This window comes from Chlorocebus sabaeus, chromosome X, assembly GCF_047675955.1.
Source record: "Chlorocebus sabaeus isolate Y175 chromosome X, mChlSab1.0.hap1, whole genome shotgun sequence".
In the NCBI taxonomy this organism is placed as follows: Eukaryota; Metazoa; Chordata; class Mammalia; order Primates; family Cercopithecidae; genus Chlorocebus; species Chlorocebus sabaeus.
In genome coordinates, this window is record NC_132933.1 from 141,575,867 (window position 1) to 141,601,979 (window position 26,113).

The 26,113-nt window shown below is 38.4% G+C and overlaps 1 protein-coding gene and 1 pseudogene across 4 annotated transcripts in view; both read left to right on the forward strand.

Moving 5' to 3' along the window:
* ARHGAP6 (Rho GTPase activating protein 6) overlaps nucleotides 1-26,113 on the forward strand; it is a 538,479-nt gene that overhangs the window by 315,829 nt on the left and 196,537 nt on the right. The window lies entirely within an intron of this gene.
* Nucleotides 3,982-6,266, forward strand: LOC103232869 (aspartate aminotransferase, mitochondrial pseudogene; annotated as a pseudogene).

Genomic DNA, 26,113 nt, shown 5'->3' on the forward strand with positions numbered 1-26,113 from the left:
AGTGAAGGGAGCAATGGCATGAGGTGCTGTGGATAGATAGGCAGAGCCTCACTAAGGTGTGTGTACTTCATTGCATTGCAGTGAGAAGCCATTGAATTAGGATGGGGCTTTAATGGGAATGGTTTGGTTGATGTTTTGAGCTCTGTGTAGAAAATCTGTGGTAGATGAGTAAGAATGGATACAGAGGACCACTTGATTTGCAAGCCAACAGTTGACTGTTAATGGAAGATTGGGCTTGGCAGCAGCTGTGGAGATGGAGAAGGGATGGATTTGAAATATATTTTAGAAGTATAAGCAACAAGACTAAGTGTTTAATTAGATATGGGTAAGGGGCTGGTGAAGGAAAAGGGGAAATCAAATGTACTCTCCAGATCGTGTTTGAGCAACTGGGTGGGCGATGCTATTTACTAACATGAGTAAAATATTGAGAGAGAAACAAGTTTGTATTGGAAAATTTAAAAGCTGGGGTTTTGGACAGGCTGAAATAGAGAAACCCATCAGACATCCATTTGGAAATGTGACGCCCATAGATGGGCGTGTAGAATTCAGAGGAAAACTGGGAGCTGGAGAGAGAAATTTGTGTCATCATTTAACTTTTAATCATTCATTATATCATAAATATATAATTTAAATATATTTATTGTTAATACATTTTTACATATTAACATTAATATAAAATCTGTATTATTAACAGTTTATTCACTGATATTTATTGAGGGCCCACTGTGAGGGAGACTTACTGAGGGAATGGAGGTATGATGGTGAGTGCAAGCCTATATGATCTGAGGCAGGCTGGCAGTAGTCACACGGATATGTGTAAAATTTAAGGGACCTCAGTACCACAAAGAAGAGGGTTCCATGAAAGGGCACGAGAGGAAGATTCGACTAAATCTGGGTGAAGGTGAGGGTCAGGAAAGGCTTCCCTGCACGTTAAAGAAAGAGGAAGTGGGAGAGGATATCAGATTAAGGAAAGAACATGGATAAAAGTTGGTGTGGTAGAAGACCAGAGATTTTGGTTCTCAGATGCACTGTGATTCCAATTTAGAAGTCCAGAAGGGCATCCCAGGAGCATCTCAAGCACTTCAGGCAATTCACATTCCTTCAGCAAATATTCGTTGAGCACCTGGTGTGTGCCTGAGATTCTTTCAGGTGTTGGGAATTCAGTAATTAATGTACAAAGGTTCTTTCCCTCGTGAAGCTTGTTTCTTTCTGGTGGGGCTGATTCAGGAGGTTCACAAATTCCAGGCAGATTGACTAAGAGATGTTGGCCTGGAACAGAGCCATGAAGAGTGCCAGCATTTAGAGCTCTAAAGGAGCAGAAGCAGCAGCAAAGAACCTAGAGCAAGTGGCTAGTGAAGGAAAAAGAGAGAAAAGGGGTGCTTATAGCAAAAGCTAGGGGAGAAAACTGATTCCAGATGGCAAAGCTAATGAATGGCCAGCTAGGTTTAGTGGTGCTGAGGGTTCAGGTAGAATAAAAACAGAACAGTCCCCCTTCAGCTTTACAACATGGCAGCATTGAGAACTTTTACCAAACCAGTTTTATCTGAATAGTGGAAGTAGAAAACAGATTGAATTGCTTTAAGGAGTGTCTGGGAAGTGAAAACTGACAAAGTGAGAAGATATTGGCAATTGAGAAGTGAAAAATTGCTGGTGACTTTGGAGAAATTTGCCTTCAGTTCGGGACTTCATTATTGTCCTGCAGCAGAGTCTTCTGTTAGTGGTAAAATTATTTAACTTATTTTTGCCCAACTTGTCTATCTAAAAGGAAGAAAGTAGTAATACATTAAAAGATTGAGATTGCTGAGGATGAAATGGGGTAGTATATGCATGCAGTGGATGCTCACTAAAAATAAGGGCTTGCATTTATAGTGTTTTAAGTTTGCCAGTCTCACTCTACCTGACATAAAATTTTCAGTAATTATCTTATTAAATGCCAAGTAAAATTGGAATTATTATTAACTGATACTCAAGGGAGGAAATAGGGTAAGTTAAGCAAATTGCCCTAATAACGCTGCTCATAAGCCATGGCCCTCGGATAATTTGAATCCATATTTGCTGTGGTTTGGACATGGTTTGTTTGTCCCCATCAAATCTCATGTTGACATTTGATGGTTAGCATGGTGATATTGGAGGTGGGGCCTAGTAGGAAATGTCTGGGTTATAGGTATGGATTCCCTCATAAATAGCTTGGTGCCATTCTCATGAGACTAGATTGGTTCTCAGGGGAATTGATTAGTTCCTGCAAGAGTGGGTTGCTAGAAAGCCAGGACACCTCTTTGCACGTGTCTCCTTCCTCTTTGACCTTCTCAAACATATTTTAATGGAGTACAAAAGCCCTTGAGGAAATCCAAGCAGATGCCAGTGCCATCTATCTTGTAAAGCCAGCAGAACTTTGAGCCAAAATAAACCTCTGTTGTTTATTAACTACCCAGCCTTAGCTATTCCTTTATAGCAACACAAAATGGACTAAGACAACATCTGTTGACTTGGTTCTGTGCTGTGTTTGCTCCACTTGGTATTGTAATTTTATTCCCCTATAAGAATTGTATCTGTTTAAATGGAGACTGAGTGTTCATCTACTTTGTATCCCCATACTACCATTGCATTTAGCCCAGTGCCTGGCACAAAGTTTTCAGTTGTGAGTGGCACCGATATGAAATTTCTCAGCCCTTGGCCCAACCTTCTTGGGCTGCTCTTGTTTTTGAAGCTCCAGTTTATATTCAGGAGAAATGCTTTGGACTTCAGACCCCCAAACTAATTCATGTACACATATCATCAGTGGAGAAAGTGGGACAGAGTAAAGGGCAGAGATAGCTCTTGAACAATACAGTGGAAATGGTATGATGTTAGCAGAAAATTAATATGTGCACATCTTGTGCTGAGAAATAAATACTCTAACATTATAAGGAAGCAAATAAAACTGATCATTGCTAGGTGACATATTATGTATATAGTATATAATGTAAAAATGCATATATAGTGTATGTTGTATATAATATAATTGAATATTGTATGTTATATACAATGTACATCTATATATCTGTAGATATATACTTTTGTGTATTTTTTTCCTCCAAAATGAAATAATTTTGCCATCAGAGAGTACCAAGTAGAAATATTCCCAGGAGGGTCTGAGATTGGGATGCAGTCTCAGAACCCATTAAAGAGCCTGGGGACAGGTGGACTGTAGGAGTCCTGTGGAGAGCTTAAAAGCTGTCTCTTACCTCTCGAAGGAAAGGACTGTGAGGGGTGAAGTAAACTGACTCGGTGTACATCTCCCTGGGATATTACTTACTGACTTTTAGGTATTACCTAGGACACGTATGTATGAAATGTTCCAGAATCATGCTTGGCTACATTATTTCCCTGTACTGGCAAAAGTGACCTGCAGACGTTGTACATCCTGGGTCCTTGCTAGAACCCAGATGAATGTTGCTTGGGAATTGGAGAGGGAAAAAGGAAACAGAGCACTCCCAAATTCTTTCCCAAATCTCTTGGATTGAAACATCTTAAATTGCCATTTTTATATGTCCAAGATGGTCAAATAGTAACCATTTCACGCAGCTCAACCAAAAAGTATGATCCAGCTACTACACAGATGTGGACATTGGAAGGCCTTCTTGTTGGTTTAAAGCCTGGCCAATTGGTAGACGTCTGGGGCTGTATATTAAGGCGCCTTGATTTTGTGAGCCAGAGCAAAGGCATTCTTTTCCCTGTCTCTATTTGAGTAGTATCTTTGGTGAGAGAGTGCCAGCATCATCTATTTGTTACCCTTCATGCTCAGTGACTATGTGAAAAGAAAGGAAAAGACCTTTAAAGCTGGGGTGATTGTCTAGACAGTCCTAAAATAGCTGCTCCAGGTGCAAAGGAAGCCATAAAATGCAGACAAAGCATGAGGCTCCTTTGGCAAAAATACAGTGTGTTTGAACTCTCATAGGCTCCCTGTAAATTATGAAGTAGAAAATGCCCAGGAGACTAGATTCCAATAATTATGATCATTAGTTATTTTAAATTACTACCACTTTACACAGAGGCATTCTCTGTGTGCTAAATTATATTAAAATATTTTAAAAATAATTATTTGAAAAATGCAAAGCTGAAATACTCCAGGCTGAACTGTTTAGCAGGCTGAAACACCTGTGCAAGCTTTAATTCAAAATATGCGGAGAATTGACTTCATTTTTCACTCCACTGTGGAGGTCTTATAATGCAAAACAAGAACAAAACCTTCAGCAGGAGCCCATGCCCCCTGGGTCTGCTCCCTCTTGCCCTCTACTTTTTCCTGTGTCTACCCACTGCACTCTCAAGGTCCACCATGGCCCTACCCTGCTCCACTCCAGCTGTGTCCTCTAGGGGATCGCTGCCACCTTTTACCTAGGCCTCCCCACCATGACCTCTGCCAGAGCCAGTTCCTTGTGGGCCCATGTGGAAATGAGACCTCCAGATCCCATCCTGGGAGTCACCAAAACCTTTAAGAGGGACATCAATAGCAAAAAGATGAATCTGGGAGTTGGTGCCTACCGGGATGATAAGAGACCCAGTTAGATCACAGTAAAAAATTTAGACAATAGCAAAGACTTGGAACCAACCCAGATGCCCATCAATAATAGACTGGATAAAGAAAATGTGGCACATATACACCATGGAATACTATGCAGCCATAAGAAAGGGTGAGTTCATGTCCTTTGCAGGGACATGGATGAAGCTGGAAACCATCATTCTCAGCAAACCATCACAAGAACAGAAAACCAAACATCGCATGTTCTCACTCATAAGTGGGAGTTGAAAAATGAGAACACGTGGACATAGAGAGGGGAACATCACACACCAGGGCCTGTTGGGGGGCAAGGGGCTAGGGGAGCGATAACATTAGGAGAAATACCTAATGTAGGTGATGGGTTGATGGGTACAGCAAACCACCATGGCATGTGTATACCTATGTAACAAAACTGCACATTCTGCATGTGTACCCCAGAACTCAAAATATAATTAAAAATATTTAGACAAGGAATACCTGCCCATTGGGGGACAAGCCGAATTTTGCAAGGCATCTACAGAACTAGCCTTGGGTGAGAAGAGCAAAGTGTTGAAAAGTGGCCAGTCTGTCACTGTGCGAATCATTTCTGGAACTAGGGCCTTAAGGGGTGGAGCCAGTTTTATGCAAAGATTTAAAAAATTTTTGAAGACAGAGATATCTTTCTGCCCAAACCACCCTGGGGAAATCACACACCAATCTTCAGGGCAGCTGGCATGCAACTACAAGATTATTAATACTATGACCCCAAGACTTGCAGTTTTGACTTCACGGGAGCTATGGAGGACATTTCAAAAATACCAGAGCAAAGTGCTCTTCTCCTGCATGCCTGGGACCCTCATGCAAAGCAGCGGAAGGAAATAATAATAGTGGCAAAGGAAAAGAATCTGTGCATTCTTTGATATGGTCTACTAAGGTTTTGCCAGTGGTGATGGTAACAAGGATACCTGGGCTCTGTGCAACTTCATTGAATGGAGCATTAATGTTTGTCTCTGTCAATCATATGCCAAGAACATGGGCTTTATATGGTCAGCATATGGGAGCCTTCACTGTGATCTGCAAAGACAGTGAATGAAACCAAAAGAGTGGAGTCAGTTGAAGATCCTGATCCATCCCATGTATTCCAACCCGTCTCTCAATGGGGCCTGTATTGCCTCTACCATTCTGAACAGCCTGGGTTTGTGAAAACAATGGTTGCAAGAAGTGAAAATCATGGCCAACTGCATTATTAGCATGCAGACTCAGCTGATCTCCAACTGCAGTAAGGAGAGTTCCTCGCACATCTGACAACACATGACTGACTAAATTGGCATGCTTTGTTTCACAAGGCTAAAGCCTGAACAGGTGGAAAAGCTAACCAAGGAGTTTTCCATCTATATGACAAAGGATGGCTGCATCCCTGTGGCAGGGAGCACCTCCAGTAACATGGATAATCTTGCCTATGCCATTCACCAGGTCACCAAGTAATGCTCCTGGTGTGAGAAAACAGATACAACTTTTCTGTCTTCAGCTGCTGCTACCATGAGCTTCACATGGAGGATAAGTAAGGGAGGGTAGATGGTGGTGAGTAGATCTTGTTTTTTTTTCAATCACAGTGCATAATACTGAGTGATTGAATGCATTTCTTAGAAAAGAACATGTAGTGACACTGGGCAGAGGCATCTGTGGCTGGTATCTGGAACTTTGTGACTCTAAGCCAAACTCTCCCCTATCTTTTTATCTCCAACTTTTCCGAAAGGGTTTACATGTGTGAGACACTCATAGCACCAACAAACCTGTCAATTATGCCACTGCAATATTTCAGAAGCTTTAACTGAAGCATCTTATGGTGTCAGGGGTTCTTCATGAGAAATAGCACACATTAGAGGCTTTGAGAGAAGACCTAGTTCTGTCATTAACAGTCAGCCTCAAGTTTGTCCTCCCATGATGGAGCAACCTTATCAACAGACCATATTGCAGAAATTGTGTTTTATGAAAACTAATGAGTCTGCTGCCACTACAGCAAGGACAATAAAAGGTGCTTTTTCCGGTCTTATTTAAGAAAAAGAGAAGGTTATCTCTTCTACTTTTTCATGCTGTTCTTTTCCTTATGCACAAAGATTTTTAACTAACCTAGATTTTCGTCCCATTCTACTGCTGGATTGACCATCTACCCTGTATTAGTCCATTTTCGTGCTGCTAATAAAGATGTACTGAAGACTGGGTAATTTATAAAGGAAAGAGGTTTAATTGACTCACAGTTCAGCATGGTGGTGGAGGCCTCAGGAAACTTACAATCGTGATGGAAGGGGAAGTAAACAAGTCCTTCTTCACATGGCAGCAGCAAGGAGAATTGCTGAGCAAAAGGGACAAAAGCCCCTTATAAAACCATCAAATCTCGTGAGAACTCACTGTCACGAGAACAGCATGAGGGTAACCATCCCTGTGACTCAATTACCTCCCACTGGGTCCCTTCCATGACATGTGGGGATTATGGGAACTACAATTCAAGCTGAGATTTGGGTGGGAACACAGCCAAAGTATATCAAGCCCCATCCTACGTGGATTTATTTAAGAATAAAGAACATAATTTTCTACTGATGCCATAGCCTTACTTTTCTCAGTGGAGAAGGTAACTGTACTTTATCTGAGCATCCTCTTCAATGAATGTGTAATTGTCTCCTGCTGGATGTTGCCTCTGCCCAGTTGGACATCCTCTTTTCATTGAATATGGAAAGCAGATTAGTGGTTGCTAGATTTAAGAAGACGATGAGTTGAGAGGAAGGTGCAAATAGCTGTAAAGCGGTACCATGAGGAATCATTGTGGCAATGAAACTGTTCTTTGTCCTGACTATTGTGGTTGTCACACAAAGATACATATGTGATAAAATTGCATATAACTAAATACACACACATACATTCACACATAAATGAGAACATGTAAAACTTGTGAATTCTAAATAAGATAGTTGAATCAATGTCAGTTTCCTGGCTGTGACATTGTACTATAGTCATGAAAGATGTTACAACTGGGGAAAGCTGGGAGAAGAGTATAGGAGATGGCTCTATATTATTTCTTACAGATGAATGTGAATCTACAATTATCTCAAAATAAAAAAGTTTAGTCTAGCTGGGCGCGGTGGCTCAAGCCTGTAATCCCACCACTTTGGGAAGCTGAGACAGGTGGATCACGAGGTCAGGAGATCGAGACCATCCTGGCTAACACAGTGAAACCCCGTCTCTACTAAAAAATACAAAAAACTAGCTGGGCGAGGTGGCGGGCGCCTGTAGTCCCAGCTACATGGGAGGCTGAGGCAGGAGAATGGCGTAAACCTGGGAGGCGGAGCTTGCAATGAGCTGAGATCCGGCTACTGCACTCCAGCCCGGGCGACAGAGCCAGACTCCATCTCAAAAAAAAAAAAAAAGTTTAGTCTAAAATGCATTTCTCAACATGAACTTGAGTCAAACCATCTTGAAAGAGAGGCACTTTGATGTATCCACTTCACAAAGCATAGGGATGAAGATCTCTGGTATTACCAGCAAGCCAAACCACATGACTTTCTGCTGTCTGTAGACTGTGGCCCTGCACTGTGAATAAGGGAATGTATGTGCCCTCTAGAACATTTTCGTTTGCTTTGTGTTTGTTTGCATCAAGAAAAAAGTTGCAAATGAGTGAGAATATATGTATACATCTCTAAGATTCATCAGCACCCAAAATACCAGAGCGAGTCAGACATCATAGGGAAGCCCTGAGCAGAATGCACAAAAAGGAATTGAATAATTTGATTATTCAGAGAAAGTATATTTCTAGGGGATGGATCTAAAAGGAGCTTGTTCATGAAAATGGTGGGAAAAATATAGCGACAAGAGGGTCACTAGGTGGAAGTAATATGTCTAGTTTTTGTGAGAACCACACTTGATCTAAACCTTTAAAATCTAATCAAAGAATGAAAATGAATAGATTAGTGTGAGAAGGTAAACATATCATTTGAAAATAGTCTTGAACTTGGGTACTTTGCTCTCATTGATTTAGCAATATGCCCCATTTTGTTAGTTGTTTATATATAGCTTCACAGTTTTAAAGTAAACATGGCCAGTTATGGCTATGATTTCTTTTCTTTTTTTTTTTTTTTTTTGAGACGGAGTCTCGCTCTGTCGCCCAGGCTGGAATGCAGTGGCCGGATCTCAGCTCACTGCAAGCTCCGCCTCCCAGGTTCACGCCATTCTCCTGCCTCAGCCTCCCGAGTAGCTGGGACTACAGGCGCCCACCACCTCGCCCGGCTAGTTTTTTGTAATTTTTAGTAGAGACGGGGTTGGGAGGCCGAGACGGGCGGATCACGAGGTCAGGAGATCGAGTCCATCCTGGCTAACATGGCTATGATTTCTCTGTAATCAGTTATATTTGCCCAGGAAAGTCTAATCATCAAACAGTTATCAGTTATCTTACCCATGACAACATTGTGAGATGTTGTGAGATGCCAAGAATAGACCACAAGAGCCTCTTTGTGATAGTCTCAGACCTCCAAAACCAATAAAGAAGAATAACACACAGTAAATCAGCAACAGATCTATAGCATTTGAATTCACATAGAGAATTTGGTTAGTGGGCCTGATTAAATGCCTTCACTTTGCAGCTCACAGAGCCTTGTGTTTATTCTGCCTATCTTAAGCATGGTTTTACTCATTTACTGTGAGCAGTTGGCTCATGTGTTTTACCTATTTCATTTACTAACTGTAAGGGAGTCAAGAAGAAACTTCCCATTTGTGCCCTAAAGGGTCACTGAAAATACACTAGCATGAGGCAGATTGATTAATAGAAGAAAAGGCATACACATTTATTTAACTTGTATACACAGGGAGCTTTGGAATGAATACCTAACATACAGGAAAAAATGGACAATTGTCCATTTTTATGCTTAGGTTCAACAACATGTGGACAGCCATGTAGAAATGTGATTGGACAGAAAGGGTCTGATTTAAATGCTAATGGACTGAGTGGGGGAAACCCAGCAAGACCTGTCTGTCTAGATTCTTCTTGGCCTCTCTGAGAAGCATTTCTTCATTCTTGGTGTGAGGGAGGACCCTGTCTAGAACAGGAGTCTTAGGATCTACAGTCAAACAAGGTAGGTCAGATCATTTCTTCATGACCAGTTTTTACGTAGAACTTTTTAGGTTTTATGACTGACTTTTGGGAAAAGGGGTTCTGATTTTTATGACCTATCTTGGGGGAAAGGGATTCTAGTTTCTATGGCTAGCATCAGGGCAAAATGGGACTGAGAGACAGGAAGACGGGAGAAGGTCAGAGAGAAACTTTTGCTTCTGAAGATGCTCAGCAGCAGTCTTCATTTTAAGATACTGTTTTCTGAGCCCCAACAAAATTATTTTAACTTGCTGAACATGTGCCAGGCACTATTCTAACGCCATGAGAATAGAGAGGAAAGGAAGAGAGGCATCCTGCAGCTTTCTAGTTGGGTGCCGAGATGATGACACCATTCACTGAGTGACTCCAAGTGATTTGCCAAATCTATTCTCTTCATTTTGACTCTGCCACCTTTTTATGAGCAAGTTTCTCCACCCTTCTATTAAATACCTGTGAAATGGGAGCAATGGTGGTGTCGTGATGATTAGATGAGTAAGCACATCTAGAGCATAGAGCTCTATGCCTGGCACAAAGGAAGCCCTCAGTTAATATTTGTGGGATGTGTAAAAGATTGTGTTTATCTGGTTTTCAAGACCATCTTCTTTAGAGATGCCAAGGAGATAGTTGCTATGCCTTCTGGAGTTGTGAGACCCACGTGCATCTCGTTAACCCTTGAGAAATCTAACGGGCTCTCAGAATTTTTTAAATTATATATTAATAAATTATAATTGTATTTATTTGGTAAAAAGTGATGTTATGAATTTTGAATACAATGTGGAATGATTAAATCGGGCTGATTAACATATCCATCCCAAATATTTAATCTTTTTTGTGATTAGAACATTTGAAATTTACTCTCTGTAATTATGAAATGTATGGTACTCAGTTATTAGCTATATTCGACATGCTGTGCAGTAGATCTCAAAAAAAATCAAATGTTTTCCTCCTTTCTGAGGCTTTGCATCCTTTGACCCCATTGCTGACATCCCCCAGCCTCACCAGCTTGGTGTAGCACCTTGAGATGTGCTTATAACAGTAACTGGCATGTAGTCAGTGCTAAAAAATTGTTAGCTTTTGCTGTTGTGCATGTGGTTGTTGTTGTTATTGTAAAATGGTGGCTGGAATCTGCTTGTTAATATGCAGTCATGTTTCAAATAAGGATGTTCCTGTCAATAATGGACCACATAGACAACAGTGGTCTCATAAGATTATAATACCGTGTTGTTACTGTACCTTTCTATGTTTAGATGTGTTTAGATACATGAATACTAGTGTGTTACACTTACCTACAGTATTTGGTATAGTAACATGCCATACAGGTCTGTATTACAGGAGCAATAGGCTGTACCATCTAGCCTAGGTGTGTAGTAAGTTTGTGTAAGTACATGCTGTGATGTTCACTTCGTGGTCCACTAGGTCACTAGTAAGCCTTTCTGTACCTTTTTGTGTATAACTTTTTGTATATCTGCCACACTGAATGATAATGCTTAGGTGTTTGCATAAATACACTCTGTGGTGTTCACAATGAAATCACCTAATGACACTTTTCTCAGGATATATCCTCATCATTAAATGACACGTGATTGTACTTTAACAGAGATACAATTCTTGAACAACTTGTTAGAAGGAGATGGGAGAAATAACAGAAATAAGGGTAGTGTCTTGAATTTTTCAATTATTAAACTAATCAATTCATTTAAACAGCGGTCATTAATTACTTAAAGTCAGGCAAGTGAGGGAAAGAATGGCTTGACATTTTCTAATTTACCACTCTAACGTGTTGCCCCTGGCTAAACAAACTGTGGCTGCTGCTGCAGCTAAGTATGTCAAACTGTTGAATACCCAAGCCAGGCTTTTGAAATATTGAAAAATGCCTACTCCCATGTTGATCCATAAAATCTTTACCATCTTAGAGAGAGCTGATGAATCACCTCTCTAGCACCAGGTTCAGGAACTTCCTATAATGATCTCATAATGCTGGTGCCAACATTGCCCAGGTTCAGTAGCCTTCATGAAATTTATTATTAAAATTTAAGATTTGTTCTTGTGTAGGTGTAATGGGATTAGTCGAATTGCAGAGATGATAGGGCTGCTATTTAGAGAAAAAGCTCCTTTCTAACACTTGCCTCTTCTAATGAGTCACCATAATACCTCTGTAATTATTACATTGATTGTCTTTTGCAGAATTAGATTTTTTTGTAACTCTGGAAGGTTTTGATTATAACATTCAGTTATTTTGTCTGAAGAGTGATATAGCTACATGAGTTAATAGTCTTTGGATTGAATGTATTGAAAATTAAGTTGAAATTAGAATTTTTGTACAGCAAGGCTTCAGGTGCCTTTAGCAACTTTGGGACATGAAGATATCTCTACACTTAGAAATAAGTTTTACTGAAAAGTTTTTGGTGGTGAAAAAATAAAATACCTCAAACAAGCTGCAGAAACAAAGATTTTCCCAGAAATTCTCAACAACTGTGAGGATAGACTAGAAGTTCTGCAAGGGAAGACACTTGTACATCATTAATCCTTGACAGAATTAGTAGGAATCCTTTGGATTTTAGCCAGTGTAGCAGAGTACCCTGAGACGTGGCAGAAGAGATTGGTGGTGGTCAGGCACTGAATTCAGTTAACTGCTACTGGTTTCTAAGAACTCATCATGCATTCACATAGAATCTTTGTCAACTTCACAAAAATCGTAGTACAGTGAGATTTTTATCCCCATTTTAAAAGTGAGCCATATAGGTAACTTGCTCCCAAATTACTCAATAAATGCTGCATCTGAATTAGAATCTATCTGAGGCTGGCTTTCCCATCTGGTCTTCAGCATGACTCCATTAGTGCTCCCCACCCTCTCCAGCCCTACACTGGTCCACTTGTCACTGGTATACCTTCCTATACCATAACTGTATCTCCCACACAGAATAATAATGCTCAGATGTTTGGAGATGAATGTACAAAGTTCAGAAATGACTTTAGACAACATTTTATCTTCCTTCACAATGAAATGAGAAAAATTAACACCAATCTAATACCAAAACAAAATAATTTACCAAAACAGTGATTTTCTTGTGACATGAAGGATTCAATATGAACTATCACTGAATATTGTTTGAAAGGGTTCCATATAAATGCATGTCAGAGAAGCAGGCCAGATGCTCACTAAATCAGCAATGTCTGTGTTAATGCTTTGGCCTATAAAGTACCTGTAACATACCTTTAAAACCCTGTAAAGTATCTTGTAATGGAGTAGAATAATCAAAGACTTGGGATAACTTCTGTGGTCACCAAGCCTGTTGTAAATGAATAACCAGGCCTTTTGTTTTGATAAACCCAATCTACATTCCTCTGTAGCACACGATTACACTCAAAAGCAGGTTATGTTTGCCCCCAAATTCCCAGGTACCATTGTGAAGCCAGACTCAGACCTGACTTTTTCATATCCTTTCACCTGAGCCCCTACATCCCTGGCACCAATAGAGGGCATGGTAATAGTCACTAAATGAACCCACAATATCTGTGTTTAAGAGGAGTGATGTTTTTTGGCTTATTGCTGGTATTCAAATACCTCTTTACTCACTTATCTTTGACAACATCCCTCTGGATTATGGTACTCACTTAGTATGCCCTTCCCATAGGTGTTCAACATTCCAAAATTATTTGATAGTTTGCAAAACATCTAGCAACATCAAATATTTTCCAATCTTTAAAGGGCTAAATTTAGTTTGGCCTTAGAACAAGACAATCTGATTAAAGTAATGCATCCTAAAAAGTGAATGACTAATATGTTTTGTTTTGTATTATTTGAAATTTTAGAGAAACTTTTTTCCCCCTTACAAGTCTTTAAAATGAAATGTGTGAGCAAGATTTTCTTTTCTTTCTTAGCAGGAATGAATGTCATATGTCCTTTTCTTACCTCAGCTCCTCTTTACTACCCCATTCAGAAACTTGACACCTTTCTCCTGAAGTGTTGATGACATGTAATGTAAAGAATATCTTGGGCACTTAGGAAAATTAAACACATAGGAAACTGTTTTTCCCTTCCTAGTATGAAGTTTTCTATTTTTCTTTCCTTTGGGTGGGGCAAAACATTAGTAACTTATACAGTGCTACTCCCTAATGTAAAATTATAAAGTAGTTTGTATTTGGGGATGTAGGTTTTTTATTTTTTTTAGATTTAATGTGTACTTATCATGTAATCAGTGGATGATTGGGTCAAGTCTATGACATGATTTAACTAAGCGATCTACCATGGCATTATTTAATGAAATAATTTTAAAAATGCGTTTATTTTACTGTAAGCCATTGAAGAAAAATTTTACTCAAAGTTTAACAAGTTAGTTCATGATGAGGCATTTGCAGCTGTAAACAATCATATTACTGCGCCATCATTTAGTTTTATGGAAAATGAAAACGTTTACTTAAGACTGTTAAAAGTTTGGTTTTTAATAGTGCTTCCTAAGCAATACAGGCTACCACTTACTTTTCACATTGAGGGAAAAAGAGTTACTCAGATTCACTCAAGCTTTAGCTGTATTGATTTCTGTGATGGGTTTTTCTTAGCATGTCAAGTAATTCCTGTTTTGTAGTGAAGGCATTACTTTGGGTCAATATCAAAGTGCCTGTTCCTCTCAACCTTCTATTGTGTTTCCTGCCTTGTGAGGTGCCAACAATAGCAAGAAGGGGTAATTTAAATTCCACTTTCCGTAGGAAAAAAAAAAATCCCAGCTGGGTGCAGTGGCTCATGCCTGTAATCCCAGCACTTTGGGAGGCCGAGGCGGGCGGATCACCTGAGATCAGGAGTTCAAGACCAGCCTGATCAACATGGAGAAACCCTGTCTCTACAAAATTAGCTGGGCGTGGTGGTACATGCCTGTAATCCCAGCTACTCGTGAGGCTGAGGCAGGAGAATCGGTTGAACCCAGGAGGTGGAGGGTGAGCCGAGATCATGCCATTGCACTCCAGCCTGGGCAACAAAAGCGAAACTCCATCTCAAAAAAAAAAAAAAAAAGAAAAGAAAAAGAAAAATCCCTTTAGTAAACCATTATATACTCTCTAAACAGGGATTCTCTTCACATCATTTTGAATTGTGTGCTTCTTGCCTTGTTGCATAGATTAAACTGGGAAACAATTTTATCTGTAGCAGGGTTTCTAAACCTCAGCTCTATTGACATTTGGGGGCAGATCATTCTTTTTTGTGAGGGGCTGTCCTGTGCATTGCAGGATGTTGAGCAGGATGCCTGGTTTCTAGCTACTAGATGTCAATAGCACCTTCCCCTCAGTTGAGACAATGAAAAATGTCTCCAGACATCCCTAAATACCCTATTGGGTGTGAAGTCATCCTCAGTTGAGAGCTACTAATCTAACAAATTAGCATATTTCTAACAAAATAGTGTAACTATTTTTAAAAATAAGTTTGGTCTAGGATGTTTTTCTCTTTCAAATGACGTATATTTTAGATTATTATCACTTCAATAACAAATAATAATTACAGAAGCCAAAATACAGGTTTCAGATGTTACCTGTGTAGGAATGTGAGTAACAGTGACAACACTTTCTGAAAGAATAATTTGTATGTAGAGACTAACAAAGCTGTTTTTTCTCATTTGTGCATTTAATTATGATACAATGATATGATTATATTTAGCAATAAATGAATAATCTTCATTAGAAAATTATACAAAGAAATGAACAATTCAGAAAAAATAATAGTTTTCATATTTTGTCCTGTATTATTGAAGTAAGCACATTGTACCCACTTGATATGCTTATTAGTTATTCTTAAAAGTTTCCCACATTTCTTGGTAAATTTGAGTGATTCCTGTATTGTCAGTGAAGACATTATAATTTTATTAGTGATTGAAAAGCATTTTGATCTCTAGATTTATTATCATTAAACAATGCGGTCACACACTTTAAACAGACTTAGTAAAAAAAATTTTTTATTTTTCTTATTTGGAACATTTATCAGACTAAAGCATTTAAAGTGAAACCAACCACCACTTTGTGCTGCATATATGAGAGCACTTCAAAATGTTCATGGAAAAAATGAAATTAAAAGATAAAAAATAATAAATAGAAACTTTATTTCTCAGCATCAAGCTCAAGACACTTTTGTAAGCAATGATACCAGCTATTTTAGTCCATCTCTAAAGAACTAAGGGTCCTGGGAATTTTACCATGTCATTGCAGTCTTTTTTACTTTATTAACTGAAGACAAATGGGTGCCCTTTAGATTTTTTTTTTTTTAAGATTAGGAAGCAAAAAGAAGTCAGAAGGAGCTAAATCAGCACTGGAAGGTGAATGCTTAATAATTTCCCATAGAGATTCTCACAAAATTGTCATTGTTTGATAAGAGGAATGAGCCAGGAGCATTATTGTAGTCATTTTTCTGCTAAAGCTTTGGCTAACTTTCTCAAAATACTCTTTTAGTAAACAGATATTAATTGAGTTTTGGCTCTCTAAAAAGTCAACAAACAAAATGCCTTGAGCATCCCAAAACACTGTTGCCATGACCTCTGCTCTTGACCAGTCTGCTTTTACTTTGACTGGACCACTTCCACCTCTTGGTAGCCACTGCTTTGATTGTGCTTTGTCTTCAGGATAGTACTGGGAAAGCCATGTTTCATCTCCTGTTACAATTCTTTGAAGAAATGCTTCAGGATCTTGGTCCTACTTGTGAAAAATTTCCTTCAGAAGCTCTACTCTTGTCTGCAGCTGATCTAACTACAATGGTTTTGGTAACTTTAGGGTGGAAAGTTTGCTCGACTTTAATTTTTCAGTCAGAATTGTGGAAGCTGAACCACTTGAGATGTCTATGGTGTTGGCTATTGTTTCCACTGTTAATCATTGGTCCTCTTCAATTAGGGCATGAACAAGATGAATTTTTTTTCCTCACAAATTGATATGGATGGCCTACTGCTGTGGGTTTCATCTTCAACATCATCTCATCCCTTCTTCTTCCTTTTTTTTTGAAATGGAGTTTTTCACTCTTGTCACCAGACTGGAGGGCAGTGGTGTGATCTCAGCTCATCGCAACCTCCACCTCCCGGGTTCAAGCAATTCTCCTGCCTCAGCCTCCTGAGTAGCTGGGATTACAGGTGCCCACCACCAAGCGCAGCTAATTTTTGTATTTTTAGTAGAGATAGGGTTTCACCATGTTGGCCAGGCTGGTCTCGAACCTTTGACCTCAGGTGATGTGCCCACCTCAGCATCCCAAAGTGCTGGGATTACAGGCATGAGCCACCACACCTAGCCCTCATCCCTTCTTAAAATGAGTTTTTCATTTGCAAGCTGTTGATATCTTTGGGGCACTGTCCTCATAAACTTTTTTAATAAAGCATCAGTGATTTCACCATTCTTCCACCCAATCTTCACCATAAATTTGATGTTTATTCTTGCTTCAGTTTTAGCAGAATTCATGTTTCCCTGACAGGGGCTCTTTACAAAATGATGTCTTATCTTTCTTAGTGCCTCAAATTGGATCCTGTTCAGACAGGTTATAACAAGTTAGTAAGAATTTATTTTGGTGCAATATACATTTGAAATTTTTGCATAGTTCTTTCATAATGCGTATTTTCTATGAACTTTTTGAAGTCCCCTCATACTTTCTCTTTGTTAATTTTACTAGCATGTTTGACTAAGATAAGTTTTAAGGTCAAAAGTATGACTTATATGGTTTTTATAATTAAGTATTTCTGTAATATTCCATATTATTGCCAGTTCTCTCCAGGGATAAGTTTTTCCAGCTCATTCCTGAATAATTGTTACAAACGATTCATATTCATCTAAGGTATTTCTGATAACTAATATCAAAACCTTCAGAATTTCAGGGTATACTATGCTTAGCAATATTACTTGGAGCTTCTCTTCAAACAGCAGAAACAGATTGTTTTCCTTTATCCAAAATATAAGCTACATCATGTGAAGCAGTGATAACATTTTGGGTTAAGCCCCAAATCACAACTTCTGGGCAAGAATCCTTGAACTTTTAATATAATCAGCAGAAGCATTCCAGTAGAGTTTTAAAAATTTATACCTAAGAAACGGTCACTCCAGATTTGTCAATCTATTGTGCTTAAATATGAAAAAAAAAATGTATACATACAACACTCAGGCAAAATTCACAGAATGAGTTCTGTATGAATATAACATTGTGGACAGTTTTATCCTATTTACCACATCAATTGATCAAATAAGTTTATGTGAATGTAGGCTATCTTGGGAGGCCAAGGCTGGTGGATCACCTGAGGTCAGAAATTCAAAAATAGCCTGGCCAACATGGTGAAACCCCATCTCTACTAAAAATACAAAAAATTAGCCAGGCGTGCTGGTGCGTGCCTGTAATCCCAGCTACTTGGGAGGCTGAGGCAGGAGAATTGGTTGAACCTGGGAGGCGGAGGGTGCAGTGAGCTGAGATCATGCCATTGTACTCCAGCCTGGACAACAAGAGTGAAACTCTGTCTCAAAAAAAGAAAGAAAGAAAGAAAGAAAGAGAGAGAGAGAGAGAGAGAGAGAGAGAGAGAGAGAGAGAGAGAAAGAAAGAAAGAAAGAAAGAAAGAAAGAAAGAAAGAAAGAAAGAAAGAAAGAAAGAAAGAAAGAAAGAAAGAAAGAAAGAAAGAAAGAAAGAAAGAAAAGAAAAGAAAACTATGCTATCAGTGTTTTTCACTGGGGGAATTTCGCACCTCCCCCCAGGGCACATTTGCCAGTGTCCAGAGACTTTTGTGGTTATATTTGAGAGGAGTGATTTACTACTGGCCAAGGATGCTGCTAAACATCCCACAATATAGAGGACAGCAACACCCATCACAAAAACGAATGATCTTAGCCCAAATAGCAAGAATGCCGAGATTGAGAAACTCTGTACTGTAGAGATGATCAATAAAATGTTTTCCTTATTCTCCAGTGATTTTCTTGGGATGTTCTTCAGATCTGGGACATTTTGCAAGTGTTAACTTGCATCACTATTTCTGTGGGTATGCCAGCAGTCTTACATATGTCACGTCACAGCAGAAAGAAAAGATAATCTCTTAATTGGCGCTTTATCTCATTTTTCAGAGCATCACTTTAACTGCAATTTCTTCACAAAGATTTCTCACCAGGAAACTGGCAGCTCAAATATTTATGGTCAGTTTATTTTTTATTTTTAATTTGTTTTAATTTTTAATTTTTCATGTTTGTGGGTACATAGTAGGTGCATATTAATGCTGAGAGTGCGCCATTCCTGTGGAAAATGTTTTTGAATTTTTGATGCAGACTTGTTTTGAATATCTGCTTTGTGCTTTATTTGTACTTTTTAGAATATTTTCTTTTTGAATAATATGAAAATTGCTATAATGGCTGTGGCTAAACTATGCATTTTTGATGTGATGGACATTTACAACTTCTTTTAAAACAGGCTTATTTTTAATAGGATAACATTGAATTTGAAAATGTGTATGTATATGTGTGTGGCTATTGAAATTCTGGGAGCTAAGATCTGAGAGCCAGCAAATTTAGATGTATAATTTTATTCAATCATTTTATTGAGAAGTTACTTGTGAGTAGCATTTCTTGCACTATTTTTATATCCAAAATGTTACTGTTTTTGGAAAAGATACTTATTTTGAAAAATGTTCACTTTTCCTGCTTTTTATACTAACTTTTACATCAAAATACCATTTTGCAAATAAATTTGTGCCCAACTGAACAAATTTTTAAACAAATTAGAACTGAAGGCCAAATTGTTACATTAGAAAACACTTAGAAATGGTCAACATTTCTCCTATTTTTTTTCTTCCAGTAAATTTCCTTCATGGCACAATTTACAAAAAGTAATAAATATTGAGCATGTATTTAACATTAAAAACACCACCTACATGCATGTACAGTTATGGATCTTAAAATGCAGACTTTTGTATTGTAGTAGTCTATGAGTTGTCTCTTGCAAAATATTTTTCTTTGTAGTAACAGCTTTATTTCAATGTTGGCTGACTATATCTTCTATTCAATGACTATTTGCTGAAGTATTTGCAACTAGGGGCATTTTGAATGTTTAATGGGAACAAGGAGAACTTATATATAATTGGAATTATTCCATAAAGTCTGAGCATGTGTATGCATATATGTATATATAGGTATATATGTGTATATATACATATGTGTGTGCATTTATATAGATATATATGTGTGTATATTATACACCTGTGTGTGTGTGTGTGTGTGTGTGTGTGTGTGTGTATAAAGAGATATTTTCTTTGAACTGAGCAAAACACACTCTTCCTTTTCTTTGTTAGGGCACAAGTTTTTTTCCTATTCCTTTAACTACTCTGTTCTGATACCATAAAAGCCATTCACAATAGGTTTTAGGTGGCTGTAATTTATAATCATTTCAGTAGTGAAATTCATCATCCCTGGGATTATTCCCTGTCTTGTCTCATGTTAATTCCCGGCTCCAGATTGTCTTTGCTGTGACCTCATCTGTAAAGATTTGCTTCCCTTTTCAATATCCACCTTTTTCTTTCTGGAGATATAACCTTTGTTTCTCAAGATCTGAATGCATGGAATATGAAGCTTTTCCCAACTCCACCAGCACAAGTGACCTCTCTTTCTCTCAACCCTGCAGCTGTTTATCCATTAAAATTACCAATTAAATTTCCTTTTATACATGTCTTGTCTCCCAGTAATTGGTAACCGCTGAGGTCTGAGAAAGCACAGCCCATATTCTTTAACTTGACCCTGAGGAGATGCAGGTCTAGCTTTTATTTAGGTTAGGGTTGGCATCTAAGGAACTGTGTTCCTATTTTGTGCTGCAGTCATGAGGTAACAGAACCCTTAAATCAAAAGCTGTCAACCTAACATGAAGAGGCATCCACAGAGTTGTCTCTGAGAAGCTTTATTCTTTGACTCACATCTCCAATACGAGTAATGTGGTTGAAACCTAGCAAAGTCAAAATTTACTTGAAGTGATATGATGGATCCGGTGCTGTAGATGGTGATTGTAGACCTGAAAAAAGAAGTTACGAGAATAACATCTGCTTTTCTGTGTGATATTTTCCCCCCAGCTGTTTAGAGAATTATAAATTGCTCTGTCAAGTGTTTGTTTACAAAAGCCTGGCCAATTTCAAAATGAAGCTGCCTTTGAGTTGTCCCTGTTTCATCTCACTGTTTGGAAAATAAATCTGAATCATTAAGATGTAAATACATCAAGTTAAAAGCCAAAGACAGGGAAAACCAAGTAAAAGCAAGAAATGTACCACAATTTAACTATTCTCCTGGGAGGAAAAATATACATGGTAATAATTTTTGTATCTTTTATTATTAAATTAAGGGGAGAGAAATTTGAAATCAGCATAATGTCTATTTTGCGTAGTATTTAATACTATGATGTATATTGACAATTGATAATGAATCAAAGTATGTGAAGGTAACTGTATGTTCACTAAATTAGAGTTTGGTAATGAGATAGAAAGAGAGAATGAGAGGGGTATAGGCGTAAGCAGCAGTTCTCAAAGTGTAATCCCAGAACCAGCAGCAGCTGCATCACCCTGAAACATTAGAAATGCGAATTATCAGGCCCTGTTGAAGACCTACTGAATCAGAAACTCTCGGGATGGGGCCTAGTAACAAGCCCTTGTGTTTTAACAAGCCCTCTAAGGGATTCTGATGCGTACTCCAGTTTAAGAACCACTTCTATGTAGATGGATGGATGGTTGGATGGCTGGCAAGATATGTGGGTACAATGACACATACATACATAAATACAAGTATAGATATGGGTAAAAATACAGATATGAATACAAATACAGATATGAATATAGATATTTTGAGATATAGATAGATAGATGGATATAGGTAGATATAGAAATGTGGAGTTACCATCACAGGACTTTTGTAGAGGAGCAAATTATTTCCTTTTACTTATTATATGATTGAATAAAAGCTGTTCTTTTCTCTAGGCAATGGCTCTATCACTTATAAACTGAGAAAAATCTACTTGTGGTCCATTTGTTGAACCATTTTCCATTAGGTTCACTTAAAGTGTTTGCTCCATCAAGTCTGCCACCTGGATGGTTTCCTTCACTGCAAAACTGGTTTGTTCTTCCCTCCCCTCTGTCTTCTTAGCGGCTGCTGTCTGCCCTGGTTCTATCCATTGGTAGATCTGATTGCTTTGGTGATTGGATCAACAGTTGAATCCTCACAGGATTTTGAGGCCAACAATTTCCTACATCTTGGTCCATTTTTCAGAATTTCTTCATTTGTGTTTTATCCTTCCATTTTTGTTTCTAAGCATATATAATTTATTTAGATTGGTGCAGAAGTAATTGTGGTTTTGCCATGTAAAGACAAAAACCATAATTACTTTTGCACCAACCTAATAATTTCAGCCAACTATTCATATGCAGCACTGTTTGCAATGGGGATGAAAAAGTAACAGCTAAATATCTGATAAAATGGGATGTTTTAAATATAGTAGATTGCAAAATAATATGATACTTTTTGAGAAGAAAATTTCAATATGCAAAAAAATGTGGGATAATATTCATTAAGATAATATCCATTAAGATAATATTCTTAATGAATATTATCCCCAATGATTGTGGGATTATGGTTGTTTTAATTTTATTCATTTTGCTTATTTTTATATTTCTGATTATATTAGTTATAAGCTCAAATTGCTGTTATAAGCAAAGATAATGCAGATTTTTATATATAAAAGTAAAATAAATTGATTATATTTTTTATCTTCTTCCTTTCCCCACTATACCATGAATTTAAAGGCCAACGATTATGCCAGCTATATCTTTTCATCATTTTTCACATTAAAAGCAATATTGCTGGATAGTAGAATTAAATGACAACTCTGCTTTTGGAAATGACAGGAAGTCTGCTGTAAATAGATAATTGATGTAGATGTTAAAACCAAATAGAATTTCCATTTATGGAGAAGGGAATATTTAAGGGTATGTGACTATAAGAAAATACTTTGTTTTGCTTTTAACACAAGATGTAATATGACTTGTCATGCTCAGGATTTGTATTGAAGTGGATAGTGGCACTTTCCCTAATATTTGGAGGCACAGGACTTGATCCTCTTTTGAAGACCTTCCTTTGAAGATAAACATAGACATTGGTTTTAGCTTAATTCTTCTTCCTTAAAATTACTTCCTGCTCTAAAATTCTGTAATTCCATAACAAGAGTGTATAAGCAATAATTATAGGAAAATGAGCCATTCTACTTGCCATCCTTCATGTAAAGCTGCACTATGGAATCCTGATCTAAGGTGGGGCTGGGGTCGTTTCTCCAAGCAGTATGATGCCCTGGAAGAAAGCAATGTACAGTGGCCGGTGATGCTAGACCTTGGATCACTTTGATGCCCTTGGGTTGTAATAAAAGCAAAAACCATTTAAACCAGCTTAAATAGGAATTTTAGAGGCTTATGTCACCAAAATCAATAAGTATGTTGGGTTTCATCCAGTGACATGATCTTTTTCCTGCAGTGCTCTTCATTTTATGTCCCTCTAAGTGTCACCTCTAGGCTGATAGCAAGAGAACCTATGGCAGTTTGGGGAAAAATATGACAATGTCTAAGCTAGTGTTTCTCAACTATGGGTGACCACCCCAGGGGACATCTGGCAAAGTCTGGAAACATTTTTGGTTGCCACAAGTGGAGAGGTGCTACCAGCATCAAGTGAGTAAAAGCCAGGGATCCTTCTAAACAACCTCAGTTTGCAGGACAGCTCCACAAGAGAGAATGATCCAACCCAAAATGTCAATAGTGCTGGGTAACTCTGGCATAGAAGAAGAAAGGTTTCCTTTGCCTATAACTCTCACTTACATTCTAGGAAACATTTCCAAAGGCTTCCAGCCACATTTCCCTCACATGCTGCTGCCTATAGTATAGAAGGCTTTAGGCCTGGGTTCTGAGATCAATCATGGGCGGGGAACAGTGTTACCAAGATCAGCTCACTGAGCCCCCAAATGCACGTGGAATGTCCATGCTATACACTGTCTACCAGAACAATAAATGCGCATCATATAATAGTACTATTTTGTTATTAGCAAGAGAGGGGAATTCAGGCATCATTACTATTCAGCCCTAAAAAAAGAAGGAATTCCTGTTATTTGCAACAACATGGATGAATCTGGAGGACATTGTGTTAAATGAAATAAGCCAGGCACAGAAAGCAAAGACAAATACTGCACTTTCTCACTTACATGTGGAATCTAAAAAAGTTGAACTCATAGGTGCAGAGACTAAAATGGCGCTTTCCAGAACGTGGGGGTGGGGCTGGGGGTTGGAGAGATGTTGGTCAAAGGATACAAAATTTTACTTAGACAAAAGAAATAAGTTCAAGAGATCTATTGTACAACAGGGTTACTATAATTAATAGCAATGTATTTTATTTTGAAAATCACTAACAGTAGATTTTAAGTATTCTCACCACAAAAAGTGATAGCTATGTAGGTAATGCATATGTCAATTAGTTCAATGACGTCATTTCACAATTGGATATGTATGTCAGGACATCATCTTGTACACAATAAATATGTACAATTTCTGTTTGTTAATTTTAAAAAAATCCTGTGAACTGCTGAGGAATAAACATCCTCTCCATAGCAATTTAAATCCTTTCTGTGGGATTTGGGGAAGTGTTTCTTCACCTGTATTTTTTTCTGGGTTATCTGCATTAATATCTTTCTAGAAAAGGGTATGACTGGAAGTGGCTTATTGACAATCTGGATTTTCCCAAGAGAAATTACCTTCAACCAGGAGAGATGACTACTTTAAAGAAGGGCTTTGCAGAACCTGTGTCTTTACTGAGTCATTCAGCAATCCAAGTGAGAGATGATGTTAGCTTGGACCAAGATGGAACCATTGAAATTATGAGAAGAGGTCAGATTCTGACATATTTTGAAGGCACAGCCAACAAGAATTACTAACAGATTGACTGTGGATTATGAAATGGACCCATTGGTGATACAGAGTAGAAGTTTTGGCCTGATCTACTGGAAAAATTGAGTTGCTATTGACTTAAATGGGGAATACTATAGAGAAGAATATTGAGAAGAAGTTGAAGAACTCAGGGAATTCAAGAAAAAAATATCCTAGTTGGAGATGTAAAGTAGGTAACTATCAGTGCATAGATGTCATTTAAAGATATAAGGTTGTTAAAATCACCAAAGAGGAATTGCAGATGAAAAATAAAGGAGATCCAAGAACAGAGCCATGGTGAATTCCAACATTATGTTACTTTCAGAGAGGTGATAGACACTCAAGAGAGTGTGGCATCCACAAAGCTTAGTGTCACATTTGTTAATTGACGTCAAAAACATGGCTGGTTGTTTTGTTTTTGTTTTTAACTTAAACTCTTTCAAATTCTGGAACTTGGGTTTCTTTCCCTAAAAGAGAAAAAAAACAGCCTTCTTTGTCTTTTGAGTAAGCCAGGAAGCCTCTTCCTGCCGTCAGTTAATTTTCTTAACATTATCCACTTGTCATCTAAAACAGGGGTTCCCGACTCCCAGGCCGCAGACCAGTACCAGTCCATGGCCTATTAAAAATGGGACCGCATAGCAGGAGGTGAGCAGCGAGTGAATGAGCATTACTGCCGGTGCTCCACTGCCCGCCAGATCAGTGGTGGCATTCATTAGAGTCTCATAAGCGCACGAACCCTATTGTGAACTGCGCAGGTGAGGGATCTAGGTTGCAAGCTCTTTATGAGAACATAACTAATGCCTGATTATCTGAAGTGGAACAGTTTCATGCCGAAACCATCCCTGCTGCACTGTCTGTGGAAAAATTGTCTTCCACAAAACCAGTCCCTGGTGCCTAAAAAGGTTGGGGTCAGCTAATCTAACTTTTTAATTTTTTTTTTTTTTAATTTTTAAATTTTTTTTTTTTTTTTTTTTTTTTTTTGAGACGGAGTCTCACTCTGTCGCCCAGGCTGGAGTGCAATGGCTGGATCTCAGCTCACTGCAAGCTCCGCCTCCCGGGTTCAAGTGATTCTCCTGCCTCAGCCTCCCGAGTAGCTGGGACAACAGGCGCCCACCACCTCGCCCGGCTAGTTTTTTGTATTTTTTAGTAGAGACGGGGTTTCACTGTGTTAGCCAGGATGGTCTCGATCTCCTGACCTCGTGATCCGCCCGTCTCGGCCTCCCAAAGTGCTGGGATTACAGGCTTGAGCCACCGCGCCTGGCCTCAGCTAATCTAAAACATAGCCAAGCTATGGGCTAAGGAACTTACCTTGCTTTTTTTTTTCCATCTGGGCAAATGGTTCACCCTGCCCCTCCAGGGTGAGAAATGCCTGTCCCTTCTCTCAATCTGTACATGCAGGCTAACAAAATATATTTTTCCGAGATGATTTATTTCACCAGAACGATTATTGATAATTTGCATTTATGGACACTTGGTGATCTGATCAATATTTTTATGTTTTCTGTTTTTTAACTTTTAAGTTCAGGGGTACAAGTGAAGGTTTGTTAC